The sequence below is a fragment of the Haliotis rubra genome, unplaced genomic scaffold, assembly GCF_003918875.1.
Source record: "Haliotis rubra isolate DU_JTF1 unplaced genomic scaffold, ASM391887v1 Scf193, whole genome shotgun sequence".
Lineage (NCBI taxonomy): Eukaryota > Metazoa > Mollusca > Gastropoda > Lepetellida > Haliotidae > Haliotis > Haliotis rubra.
Genome location: NW_025765925.1, coordinates 349619 through 364838, shown reverse-complemented (window position 1 = coordinate 364838; position 15220 = coordinate 349619). Strand labels below are relative to the sequence as shown.

Sequence of the window (15220 nt, the reverse complement as noted above, 5' to 3'; positions counted from 1 at the left end):
ACACAGCTGATCCCTGTTTACAAGAGCTGTCATAGCCGAGACGTGTTTATGAATAGCAATGTTTCGTTGCCATAGCTATTCAAAGTTTAGAAGAAAAATGGGCTGGCATAATTATGCATATGTTAGATTTATTGTTGATTTATTTCTCAACAATTGACTTGCACCTTGTGCAAGATAGACTCATAGCTAGGTTGTATTTTGTAAAATTGGGTTGCACCAGTGCAAGTAACAAAGCACTAAATCGAGCCCTGTAAAGAGAAAAGGTGGTGCATCCATACAGTCTACTAATAACCACATTGTACTCTTGTTGCAGTGTACTAATCACAACAGCCCACAAATAAACCAATTATACTAATCACCACAGCCAACTAACCGATATGACATATTTCAATCATGCCCTTTCAATTACTGACAGGCCAATGTGATACAGCTCAATTGTGCCCCTCTCAATTACTGACAGGCCAATGTGATACAGCTCAATTGTGCCCCTCTCAATTACTGACAGGCCAATGTGACACAGACCAATTGTGTCACTCTCAATTACTGACAGGCCAGTGTGACACAGCTAAATTGTGCCACTCTCAAATACTGACAGGCCAATGTGACATAGCCCAATCGTGCCACTCTCAATTACTGACAGGCCAATGTGACACAGCCCAACTGTGCCCCTCTCAATTACTGACAGGCCAATGTGACTCAGACCAATTGTGCCCCTCTCAATTACTGACAGTCCAATGTGACAGAGCTCAACCATGCCCCTCTCAATTACTGACAGGCCAATGTGACAGCTCAATCATGCCCTCAATTACTGACAGGCAATGTGACCAATGCCAGGCTCTCAACTGCAATTACTGACAGGCCAATGTGACACAGCTCAAACCATGCCACTCTCTCAATTACTGACAGACTCTCAATGTGACAATTACTGACAGACCAATGTGATGCCATTCTCAATTACTGACAGACCAATGTGATACAGCTCAATCATGCCCCTCTCAATTACTGACAGACCAATGTGACACAGATCAATCATGCCACTCTCAATTACTGACAGACCAATGTGATACAGCTCAATTGTGCCACTCTCAATTTCTGATAGACCAATGTGACACAGCTCAATCATGCCCCTCTCAATTACTGACAGACCAATGTGACACAGCAATCAATCATGCCTCAATTGTGCCACTCTCAATTTCACAGCTCAATCATGCCCCTCTCAATTACAGACCAATGTGACACAGTCAATCATGCACTCTCAATTACTGACAAATCATGCCAATGTGACACAGCTCAATTGGGCCCATCTCAATTACTGACAGACCAATGTGACACAGCTCAATCGTGCCACTCTCAATTACTGACAGACCAATGTGACACAGCTCAATCATGCCACTCTCAATTACTGACAGACCAATGTGATACAGCTCAATCATGCCCTCTCAATTACTGACAGACCAATGTGACACAGCTCAATCATGCCTCTCTCAATTACTGACAGACCAATGTGACACAGCTCAATCATGCCACTCTCAATTACTGACAGACCAATGTGACACAGCTCAATCATGCCTCTCTCAATTACTGACAGACCAATGTGACACAATCATGCCACTCTCAATTTCTCCAATGTGACAATCATGCCACTCTCAATTACTTCACAGACCAATCTCTCAATTACTGACAGACCAATGTGACACAGCTCAATCATGCCACTCTCAATTACTGACTCTCAGCTACTGACAGACCAATGTGACACAGCTCAATCATGCCTCTCTCAATTACTGACAGACCAATGTGACACAGCTCAATCGTGCCACTCTCAATTACTGACAGACCAATGTGACACAGCTCAATCGTGCCGCTCTCAATTACTGACAGGCCAATGTGACACAGTTCAATCGTGCGCTCTCAATTACTGACAGACCAATGACAGACAATCTGTGACACTCTCTCAATTACGACAGACCAATGTGACTCTCAATTACTGACAGGCCAATGTGACACAGTTCAATCGTGCCACTCTCAATTACTGACAGGCCAATGTGACACAGTTCAATCGTGCACTCTCAATTACTGACAGGCCAATGTGACACAATCCCAACTGTGCCAATGTGACACAGCATCTCACCAATTACAGCTAAATGACAGGCAAATGTGACACCAGCTGACACAGTTCAATCGTGCCGCTCTCAATTACTGACAGGCCAATGTGACACAGTTCAATCGTGGCGTACTCTCAATTACTGACAGGCCAATGTGACACAACCCAACTGTGCCTCTCTCTATTACTGACAGGCCAATGTACTGACAGACAGGCCAATGTGACACAGTTCAATCATGCTCTCTCAATTACTGACAGACCAATGTGACACAGCTCAATCAATGTCTCACACAACCCAACTGACACAACCATCCCATCTCAATTACTGACAGGCCAATGTGACACAGTTCAATCGTGCCACTCTCAACTACTGACAGGTCAATGTGACACAGTTCAGTAGTGGCATAAATACATTCCCTCTCTTCACATAAGTTTGTGTAAAACAAATCTTACCCCTTGTTCCATTGCCATGTAAACCCTCTATAACCTCAGATTACAATGTTTAAATATGTCTTGAGTCAATAGTTTGAATATTGTATTTAGTGGCTAGTAAAACAACAATACCCTATGAATATTTATAATCAAAGCTAATGAAAATGATGGTTTGCACTATCCTTGTACGCCAACAAATGTCTAATCAATATTGATTTGTCATAAAATGGAAATGAAAGAGATCTGTCTCTTATCATTAGGAATGGTATTCCACCATTATAAAGTGTCAGTTCGAGTATGTTGGCGAGTACATGTATTGTCCCATCTCTGCCGTGAGCCTCCCTGCACTCGATGTATCCCGTTATTACTTCATTGTTTGTTGGGGAGGTGAAGTAGCCCAGTGGTGGAAGCAATCACCTACCATGACGAAAACCCAGGTTCATTCCCCACATGGGTACAATCTGTGAAACCCAATACACATCATGACCACTGACTTTTCGAATAATATGATCCTTATGCTTTTTAAAAGTATATTTTCTGTTGTTGTATTGTACATATCCAAGTATTTCATTTTGTGATATTTCATAAAGATAAATGAACAAAAAGTGCTAACATTAATAAACTACTAGGGTACAACTTGTAATTATCCTTACACTGCTAGAGTGCAGCTAAAGGTTATATCGCTAAATTATTCTGTATGGAACATAAAAGCCAGACCAATTTTATTTCTCGTTTTACGGATCAGCTGTTCGTATCTTTTATGAATAAGAAAAAAAATAAATAAATGGAATATTACTTTGACTGGTGACTTTTTTAATATTTTTTTTCATTCCTGCTCTTAGGTTTTTCTGAGGACAAAACTATGAAAAACAAGAAATAAAACTGATCTGGCCTAATGAAGAATTATCAAACTAATCAGGTTCATCCACCAACATCAATATAAGTCTATTATCCAAGTACACAGATCTACATGTGGTTCCATATGTGATCTTAATCTCATTATAATAATCAATCCTACAGACATCATAGGCCATCAACGCCATTCTTCATGAGATCCACATTTTATATGATACATGACATCACATGACGATATTCTTCAAATTGTTGGGCCTGTCTTCAGTGTAGGTGGGTTTTCAATGTCAACCAGTCTTGTCACACACAAGTGATGTCGGGTCCACTGTTTCAATCAATAACTGGCCATTGTGTCTTGCGTTCATAACACTAAGGAAATAATAAGCACATAGCAACTGGCATATACACGATGAACACAGAGACACAAGCCTTACAGGCCTGGGACTGAACTTAGTGCCCTGTGATGAGGACCAATATATTGATCAAATGATGCGAACGTAATATTGTCATTTATGAAAGTACAAAATCACTTCTGTTAAGTGATTACAGTATAAAAAATCATTGACAGTCGCAATGAGGATGCGAGCATTTTGACTTTTATCCGATATAGGTATTTCTGTCACTATATGATAGAGAAAGCCAAAATTTCCATAAACTCTGATAAGATATTTGACACATAACACTCTGTCAAACTTGTATAAAATTATCCTGATACATGTAACCAGCCAAAAGATATTGTGAGACAGTGTGTATTTTCCATTTTAATATGATATCTGTCCCTAATGACCACTGACAAGACAAGACAAGACAATCGTTTATTGTATTTTAGGCCACCGGCCCTTATACAAGCGAGTTACATACATTAAGACATGGTTAACTGTAAGTGCTCGTTACGGCGAATAAATGCATATTTAACATAGAGAGCTAGATTACATAGGGTGGATTCATTATTAGTTGTTAATAAACTGGTAAAAGCTATCAGTGGTGGTTCCGACAGATAACGTTCTGGGATATACATGTAACGTAAATCTTCATAAAAGATTCATTCGTAACGAGAGCTGCTTTCTAGAGTGAAATGCCATTCCTGATGAAACCTATTTAACCCTTGATCACAAAATTCTTTTTAAAACATAAAGACATCGCCAACACCCTGGCTTATCCATACAAACCCATATCCATGAGAAAACAAAAGATTTCTAATATGTGATGCCCAAGATATTTTACCCATATTATCTAGATGAACCATCATATTATAAGATATTTTTGGTAGACGACTTTTATGCATTAACAGAATCTTAAACCAATATTTAAGGCATCGTATTTGCGAATTAATATACATCGGATATCTCCCGCATTCACCGTAAACCATACAATTTGGAGTAGCGGATCCAACACATAAAAACTTCTTGCAAGCCATAAGATGTAATCTCTCCAAGTAATTGTAGCATTGGAATCCCCACACTTCCGATCCATATAATAAAATGGGTTGTATCTGGGCATCAAACAGTTTGAAAAATATATTGACCACTGCAAACTTAAACACCCTGCCTTGAAAATACAACATTGGATTTAATGGGGTTAAACACCACCACCATGAACAAAACAGGATCTGAACCCAGGCAAACACACAAGCTACTTGACCACCATGCTCGTTAGTTATGTGTTGGAAAAGAGACATATTTTATTTCTTGAAGGTATTCAATTCAGGCCTGTGTAAATTACTACTTGTTCAGAATCCACCCAGATATTGTCATGTGTATAATAAGTACCTCATCTTCTGCCTGAGTTTGAGTGAGTGAGTGAGTGAGTTTAGTTTTACACCGCAGACAGCAATAATCCAGCTATATGTAAATAATAGAGTCTGAACCAGACAATCCAGTGATCAACAGCATGAGCATCGATCTGCGCAATTGGGAACCGATGACATGTGTCAACCAAGTCAGCGAGCCTGACCAACCGATCCCGTTAGTTGCCTCTTACGATAAGCATGGGTCATTCTAACCCGGACCTTCACTGGTGCCTGAGTTAGAACCAAGATATTTAATACGTATGACCATTCACATCAAGATAAATACCACCTGATATATAAAAACCCAGGTATTTGCCACATACACAATTGTCAGTCAGATATTTACAATGCTGGACCATAAGACATAGATATTTAATGGAAAGGAAAAAAACACCCATATATTTACCAGCTAGACAACTGAGTCACTGTTATTTACCATCCTGATCCTTAACACCAATATACATTAGTAGTATATACAATGGGGGTTCTGGATCACTTTCAACCAAAGCCTCTGCAAAGCCTTATTTCACAAGTAAGGCTTTGGTCGGACCCTTAGCTCTTGCTACCATTACCCCTACTACAAAAGTTGGGGGATGCGAACGCACCTCCTAGCCGCGCTACCGGGGGCATGGCTGGAGTAATGGGACACCGCTATGCCGTGTTGACTGGAGGTAACACTGTACCGTACGGTACGATCAATAATTCCGCTCTTACAAACCCCCTACCTGGCCCATCCCTCAAGTAGTACAAGTTAGGCTCGTCTGCTTTGATGTCCACTTTATCTATGTTGTAAGTTTTGACTGACCATATAGGATCGGTGGCTCAAACTACGGCTATCACCCTCGTGTTCCCCGGCTGGTATAGATACCTCACTAGGGCCCTATCTGGTATCTGTTTCTCTTTTCCACGCAATGGAGCAGCCGGCTCTGCAACTATTGATTTTAGTTTGATAGCGTCTGCGGTTTCTTATCAGTGAGCGGGTGACTTCATGGTTGATTGCCGACACCACCTTGGGTAACCTCACGACCCATTCAGTCGATCGTTTTCCGGGGTTGCTATCTCCTCGCATACTGATGTCCGAATAAGCTCAGCCAAAGTCCTATTAAATCTCTCAACTATGGCTTGGCTGCGATGGGCTCCAGCCGTACCACGCCTGACCTTTGTATCGTGTTTGGCTAGCAGTTGTGACCGTCACCCATGAACTCCCGTCCGGGGTCAACTTGCAGCTCTGTTGGCCACGTCAGCGGACTGCGCGTTTGTATATGCGTTGAATCCTCTGGCTACCTGGGCGAATCTTTTCATGCGGTCAAGGGTTCGGCTTCCTTGTAGCGACTGGCTACGTCCACTACGGTTAAGGCATACTTGTACCTCTTGTCGGGGGGTAGGAACAGTAGGTCTGCCTGGTGAACGCTATTAGGTATGTTAATACCGAACCTCCTTCTAGGCACGAAGGCGTGGTGCCGGTAAATAGATCTGCCACAGGGCTTGTTTTTCAAGCCACGCTTTGGCCTCCTCGGGGTACTTTCAGCCATTTTAGCTAGCTTATCTACAGCACTAGCTCCTTTCCAGTACCCACGCGGGCTGTAGTAAATAGCCTCAAACTTTCTCTGGTTTCGTGACATGTCTTGGTTCAATTTTCTCATGCCCATACGCGTGCGTGTTTATCCCATCAATAGCTATCCAACGTTTAGTGTCCATAGGCGCGACAGGGACGTCTTGTTTATAGTCAGTCCGTATATCTTATGCCCATCACTTCTAAGTGTGTTCATTTTATGCCTAAAGGTACGGGTCTTGAACAGGGCTTCCTTGAATCTGGCGTGTTTGATGTGTTGTTTCACCACATACTTCTTAACACCCTTAGCCTTCCGGATTTCACCATTGTCGGCCTTCAGTATGGAGTACATCTTAGGCCTCAACCCTATGTACTTTCGGCTATGGGTGCCAGCACACTTTCGTCCTTCATCTTACCTAGGACCTTTTATTTACCGTGCACTGTGTATGGCATGGCCCTTAGGGTAGTCGCTGGTGTCATACAAATCGAGGTGTTTTTTCATGTCAACGCATTACCGTCCTCGGTTCGAATCTCCATCAGCAGGGAATCCGTGTCAGTGTACAGAACTTCACACCTGTCGTCGTACTGTTTCTTGAGCTCGTTGTAGTAAAAGTCGTACATCAGGTGTTTGGATAAATCGAGGATGCTCATCCCCACGTAAACAGGCGGTTGAATTTTATGTGGCTTTTCTTCATGTGTAGGGCAACTAGGTCATCGGTGAATATTTTGCTACGGTTGAATGCGGACTGGCTATCAGTCTCCTGAGCTTGTCTTCCTCATTCGACCGAACCAGCTTCACGGTCACGCTGCGTTTCCTCAGGTTCTCCATAGTCTTACCAAACACCGAGTTGTTCATGAGCTTATAGAGATTTTTCTCAAAGTCACTGGTGGCAAGCTTTGGAGGTCTGTGTTCATTCTGATGTAAGGCTCCATCCAGGGGCTCTGGGTGAACACGAGCACCCTGTGTATTTTGGTCAGCCTCATACCCAACGACAGGTACAGCTGTAGGTTGCGCGATAGTGAACGATCCGATGTACTTGGTCTTATTCATTAAGTTGGGAACGAGTTTTCAACGTCTGCCACCCGCCCACCTAATAAGTTATGTTGGTACTCAGACATCCAGTCTGGGTTAACCCTCATGCCGTTCGGGGCAGGGGGTAGCTGTTGTGTGATGTGTGTAATGCCTTGGGGTATTCCAAGTCAACCTCGAGGATATAACCTTTATTCGAATCTGGTGCGATGCTCATAACATCGACCTCCTGTGGCTTCCATTCAACCCCCTGTGGGTAGATACTGGCTCATGGCCCAGCCATACAGGTTGTTACGCCGAGGTAGAGAATGTGATTGGTTGGCTTGCTAGGGTCATAGCCCTTAACGTATTGATTATTTGCTTTCGCGTATCGCTTGGTTGCCATGGAGATCCCACCTCGCAAGCCTTTCTCAATGAATAGGTGCATGTCATAATCTGTAAGCAATTCCAACTTAACTCCGGTCTTTTTAAGCAAGGCATCCCACGACAGACCTGGGCTGGTGTAATACCATCACGGGTCGAGTTTATACTGCTTGAAACATGTCCGCCTAAACGCGTCTCAAACACGCCGGGCTAACAGCAGTACATCTGTCCTCAAGTACAGGTCGTGATAATCCCCCAGGTTCTTACAACCTAGTTTATTCCATACGTTAATCGCGTGCGAGTAATCGTCTTGGGATATTGCTGAGTCGGTCAGATTGCTGTAAAATTCTCTGATGGGGGTAGTCTGGTCTCGCGAACTTGGCCCAACTATCCATGTACTCATAGGGGTACACACCCTTCCTCATAAGCAGGGGTCTAGTCTCCGGCGCCTGTGTATCGGTCGGTGATAGGGAAGGTATCGTTGGCCTTGACCAGACTGTCTAATGAAGACAATAGAAATTGTACTGAATCTATGAACCTAAGGCGTTTAAGCTGAAGGAGATGTATCTCTCCATGTTGTTGGGGATGCGTTATATTACCATCGATTTTCGCGATGGCCTGCATGATTAAGTGAGAGTCGTTACCCTCTCAAGTTGTGAAAGACCACGGGATGTTTATTGTCTTAGGGATGATTCTAAGCTTGAGGTTACACGCTGCTGTGGCGGCGCCTCTATACTTACCGGTTACGTGGCAGTGATCTCTCACCAATCACCATTCAGTGGTGAGTCACACACGCGGATACAGTTAGTGCTACAGGCGTGAGCTAGCCTGTCGGCTTGGGTCATCGCGCATGGGGAGCCGACTCTATACAGTGCGTTCCTAATAATTTTTTCTTCCTCCTGCAAACACTTTAGAAACCTTTCAGCCGCGTCAGGGCCCCTATACACTACGGGAGCTTTCGTTTCCCCATCACAACGGACGACAATGTATCCAAACCCACAGGCTTCATGCTCCTGTGTTTTGAGTGTGGTGGGGGTACCCCCAACAGCCTCAACTGGTTTAACCAAGGCTTCAAAGTCGGCGTATATGATATAAGGCACAGACATTTGGTTCTTGTGGTTACCGAATTTTAGGATATTGTCACCTTCTTTAGGCATGTCGACATTCGTGATAGCCGTCTGCCCCACACCTTGGCAATCCTCCCGTGGGATTCTAATAAATCAGCTCGTGTGTGAAGCCATGTAGGCACCGTTCGCAGAAGTGGGTCTTTTCTCTGTGTGCCGATTGGTCATACAACAGCCTGCTAAAGTGTTTTATCCATGTGTAGTGATACTTGTCACCTCGCTGGATCATGAATATATTGATAACACGTTTCCCCACCACTGGGCTGACCCTGTGCACTATTGTTGTGTTACCTTCGTGCCCAAAGACATTTATAGCTAGATTATTCTGTTTTTCTATTTTAGTTATCTGGGATATGGGGGTGGGTTCATCTATACCATCCCAGTTGAGCCCATCGTCTTGGGGATAACTAGAAGGCCTGTTCGAATTAGTGTCAGCTGGAAACAAGGCTGACCTGATAGCTAACCTCAAGCAATCGTCTCCTCTATTCCTGACGTTGACTATGGCATGTTTTTTCCTATAGTAGGGAGTCAAATCTAGGTATGACCCGCCTCTGAACGGCACGTAGTTAGCTATGTCTAGATAGACATTATCGATTTTATCTACAGTCCACCCGGACCCCAAGTGTGTGTAGCGTTCTAGGTATTCTCTTATCTGCTGAAAACTAGTATCGATTGATGCGTCAATGGTCTCTATATGGGTCACGACCTCTTGTTTACCCCGGGAAGTAAGGCTGAACGTACTCAGTGACACCTCCCCCCACCTGCTTATCGAGTGACATTTTAACTGTGATTTGAAATTTGATACTTCCTAGACTGGTTAGTTCCTGGTTGACCTTATCAGCTATCAGAGGTTTGATATCTGCGATATCTATGTTCCTATCAACATGCATACGCCAGCCTCTCAAATAGTTGCCTACAGCACGCTCAGTGCGCACGAACTGTAGGTCGACAGCTCTATTCTGCCGTAACAGTTCTACAAGCTGTGGCTTTCTCATTCGGGAATATCCCCCTAACCCCAAATCACGTGCCTGAACTTTCAATTGTTTTACAGTGGGAGGTTTTGCTACGGGGGGCATGTGATAACAATGCGATTAACCCGGCTCTCCCCAGGTTTGAATAACCCGTGAATCCAAGCTGTTTTGCTTGAGTTTTTAATTGTTTTACCGTAGGAGGGGCTTCTAAACCTAGTAATTTCAACAATGCTGGTTTGGGCATTCGAGAATACCCAATTACACCCCTCTGCCTGGCGACCCGCTTAAGTTCACCAACAGTGGTCATAGTTGCGTACACACCTAAGAGAACCAATGTCTAATTGGCCCACCGTAAGGTAAAAAATCAAGATACACCTTATCGATTATTCCCTCAACCCACCCGGAATATGCGCAGCATAGTAGGGTGTTTTGTATTACTTGCAACGAGTCCCCAACAAGTATATCTATATCCCCATGCACATCTACTCACCATCAAAGTAATTCCAAGTGTGCCCAGCCCATGGCACATCAAACCCTACTTTTACCATGATTGTAAACGAGCACCCCTTATATAGTTCCCTAATAATCATGGGTTTGAGGACACTGATATCTATACTTTTCCCCACATCCATCTGCCAGCTTCTCAGGCAACCTTCCCTGGGCTCAATTTCCACAAACATAGCTATAATGTAGGTGTGTATAATCTCTAATTGGGCCACTGTAGCCTTACACTGCTATCTTGAGAAGTCGCCACGCTCTTTTATGTAGACCTTTTTATTCTCGTAGATGAGGTGATGTCTGACTACGTTAAGCCCGTGAGCTTTACATAGACAGTAGTGCCCTTTAACCCCTATACCACACACAGAACACACGTAGTTAGGGCTTCCCATGTGGAAACAACAGTACCCCCTGAGTCCTGCATTTCCTACCACAGGCCTCGGTCTTCCCCATAAGTATGTATTCGCATCGGTATGGAGCAGGTCTCATGTTTAGCATACTTATATGGGTATTTAGTCTAATTGTTTTAAGCAACCAACGATGTCGCTGCTGCTATACCCAGCTATGAAGCCCAGTTCACGGTCCATTTGCCCCTTGGATGGTGTGTAGTACTGAGCGAGTGTGGGTTTATTGAGTGGTTGCAACCGTTTACCAGTTAATAAGTAGTATTCTTTAAGCTCGTCGTCCAACATCATGGAATGTTTGAATGGCATGGTTTTCACGCCTGAGTTGTTCGTTAATGTAATCGATCCTCTGGAGGCGTTTTTTAGCGTGCTTCGGATTGGGCAGCCTGTAATTTCTCAATAGCGAGATCATGCCGCTTCTCTCTTCCTGTATTTCAGCCGCGTGTGACTCTCGTGAGTTTCGAAGAGGAAATTACTCCCGAAAAAATGCCAGGGCATTCACTAACGCCCCACCGACCATCATAGCTATCGTGGTCATCCTATATTTACTTCATAATATTTTCAGGTAGTATCCCTTGTTTTACTAGGATGTCTTTTGTAGCCATCGCCATACCAAGGTTCATTATGAGCATACCCATATCCTGCAGGTTGAAATCTAGCTTGATAGTTGGTTGTTTAAGCACCAGTTTGGTCAACCGAAATGCGTATCCTACGGCTAGACTGGCGACCACTGTGGCGTGGTATCGTCGTTGACTAACGTTTTCCCCTCAGACATTATGTATATGATATAAAATATTAAATTATAACATGATATGCGGGTCGACCTCTAATTGTGGGAGAGGGTTTCCCTCACCGAATCCTTAGGATTCCTGTGTGGGTCTCCCTCCCTGGGATTCCTGTGTCGTGTATATAACCACGAGATAGCCACGGCAGCAGTTACGCATACAACTAACAAGAGTCGCTCCGGGTGAGTCACCCTGATAATTTTATGTTGGTTACACCACCGTTTTTTACCGGCAGCTACTCTCTTAGGATTCTTCTGCCTGGTTACTGTTTCCCCCAACTTTGGGGTTTCCGCCAGTTGTGGGGTCTCCTCCCTGGAGGTTTCCTCCAGGTGTGGTGTCTCCTGTGCATCCATCTATACTATTATTATTATTTTTCCTCTCAAATTGACAATGCTTTGCATGATAATTGCCGCCGTCACCGGGGCTAACAACATACCATATTTGTGGTACAGCTCGCAGCTAATAGAGCTCAAGGCGTGTTCGATAAAAGGGTCTTTCTCAAGGTCTTCCCACAGGTAAAGCCGACGGCTCTGGGGAATGGGAAGGAAGTATGACGCAAATACCAGTGTATATCTGGGTCATAGCCGATCCTATTGTCTTTGTCATCTCTGCCCGAGCGGGACTCGTTATCTAGCGTACAGCTTATCGATTTCTTCGGCTGTCATTTTGTGAATTTTATCCGGAGTGTACTCCCCAAAGTAATGTTTGGCTTTGCCACCAACAGCCAACGCCACCAGTTTCTCTCGCTTATCATCATCCACCTGGGGTGACTGGGGTACCAACAATTGTTCAAGCAATTCCTCACACTCCATCTTATAATGTAACAAGTAAGTTTTAGTTTTAACAATATAATACCCGATGCAGGCAAAACACAGCGAAATAAAGGTTAAGTTGCACACGACGAACACTTCAAATATCATAGCTATAACTAAATGCTAAGCATTATACTAAGCATTTGCTAAGCTTTGCTAAGCATTGCTAAGCTTTGCTAAGCTAAAACACCCTATAGGCTACTGGTTGGTCGGTCTTGAGCACGAGCTTAGCGTGTTTAGTTTCAGCGAGCTGTTTCTTCACCCGTTCCCGTTCTAATTTACTCATCACATCGTTCTCTCTCAAACACTCTTCGAACGAATCCCTGTCCTTGCAGTGAAATAAGGCCACCCATCGCGTCTGCTCCCTGAGGTCTTTCAACACCGAGTTGAACTTCTGCGTCAGTACCCATACGCTGTGATTTGCGTGTCGGCCGGAGAAGGCCAGGTACGATAGCATGTCTCTCTTTTTTGTTATCTCACGATTAGCGCTGCAGTCGTCCAGTATGAACAGTGTAGACTCCCCTTTAAATTTCTCGTGAAGAGCTTTCAACCAGTCCTGTAGGCGTGTTCCCGGGTCGACTTTGTGTACGTCCGGGTCCGTCATCACCCAAGGTCTTTCCGTGTACGTTTTATTCATGCTCAGAGTAGGGCACATGATAACGATGTTATCAAACACATCCCTGTAGTACCCCTCCAACATATCCAACACGAAAACGGTCTTCCCACAGCCCGTCTGCCCGCACACTATGGCGCAGTGTGGGTCGCGGGGTAGCAATAGCTTGCTGGCAGGCAGTGGCCTAGTAGATGGCTTGCACGAATCTCCCATTGTCTATATTAAGTTGCGCGTCCATAATAACGTACAGATATAATTTCAACTTACCAGCAGGTTGAGCCTTCTTGGTAATCTGGATTGTTATCCCCTCGCTGCCATTGTCTATGCGACGGCCGCTACCGTGCAGTTTATCGTCATCTGTGGATCGCATGTCCAACCATAGGGCATACTTGGTGGTCAGGTATTCACCGATCTTCACGGAGGATAGGTCCAGGTCCTTGGTTATGTAATGTTGTTTGCTCGGTAGCTTTTTTTATCTCATCCCACTGCTGGTATGGCCTCATACCATGACTGAACAGCTGGTTGGGCACGCCCTCTATGGTCACTTCCACCTTTTCAATCTCGGGGGTTGAAAAACTTCTCGCTGTCCCTCCGGAACGGCTCGTAATCCTCCACGGGGACGACCAGGATGCCTTTCATCGATCGCGCCGGCACGTTCAGGTTGATATTCCACACAGTGTCGCTCTTATCTCGTACGACTGATCTATGCCTCAGTATGCGGTCGTACAGGATGGCCATTTTCCCCGAGTACTGGCTTCGAACCTGCCTGGCCAGCTCTGGGCTAGTGACCATGTCGAACTCCAGAGAGATGTTGTCTATGGCGTAACTGGCCTCATCACCGTTCGGCGTACGCACTACTTTGCTGTAGTCGTTAAACGTTAGCTCGTATTCAAGCCTATCACCCAGCGCGGCCTGGTAAAACGGCGCGTGTCCCGTGAGCAACTCGAAGTCGAGCGGCACGCAGAACCGGTTCCCGTACGCTTGAGCGATGGCCTTTTCACCGTCCGTGATCTTGTCTAGCTGTTCTTGCGTGAAGGCATACCCTATGCGCGACCGGGTTGATTTGCTGATGCCCTGGTACACATCATTGACGCGTTCTCCCTCGCTTTTCCAGAGATCCCCGTAGCAGTGAAACACGTCGCTGTCGTCGATGCTCAGCACCTCGTTACCGCTGATCTTGATGGTGGTTTTCTTGATGATGGCTCGACCTACGTTCCGCACTAGCTCACGTTTGTCGTTGGTGGAGGTCAACGTGAGGTTGAACGCAAGTCGAACCGTGCCTGGTACAATGAGGTCATTCTCACCAAGGTTTGGGAATCTTACCAGCAGAGTTTGATTCTGGTCTATCTTGCTGGGATTGTTGGTGATGGTCACCGACTGGCGCACACGGCTCTGGCGCCTAGAGGCTCTCTTGATCTTCTGAAAGGATCTAGTTTTCTACCGTACATTGTTATATAAATGAAATATATTTTAATACTAAATAATGGCAGAGTACATACCTATGGATGATATGTGGGATGATAGTGCCCAGGCATTCGAGGATGACACCTCATTCACTACCCCCTTAAGTACTGAACTTGTACAGCCTGCTGTCGACGATTATTACAACGCAGTTGAAAATAGAGACAACATCAAGCCGTTGGGAAGGGACTATGCCAAGTTTACCGTCGATAAGAAGGGCACGCTGCGATTGAAGGCTCACCCGGGGGTCGATATCATAAAAAAAGACGGGAAGCCGTATGCTTTGTCAACACTCACCAGTCGCCATGGGGCCAGCTGATCCGTGATGAACTAGGTTTCATAGATTACGGCGGCGACCGGCCAAAGCTTCCCCCGAAGGCCGTCCAAGATCTGCAAGCAGCCAGGGCCAATACTGGGGATGCTAAAGAAACGT

At 44.8% G+C, this 15220-nt stretch overlaps 1 protein-coding gene across 1 annotated transcript in view; it reads right to left on the bottom strand.

The window, feature by feature from the left end:
* The window catches only part of LOC124274664 (kinesin-like protein KIN-14J), a 62631-nt gene that overhangs the window by 40488 nt on the left and 6923 nt on the right, over positions 1-15220 (bottom strand).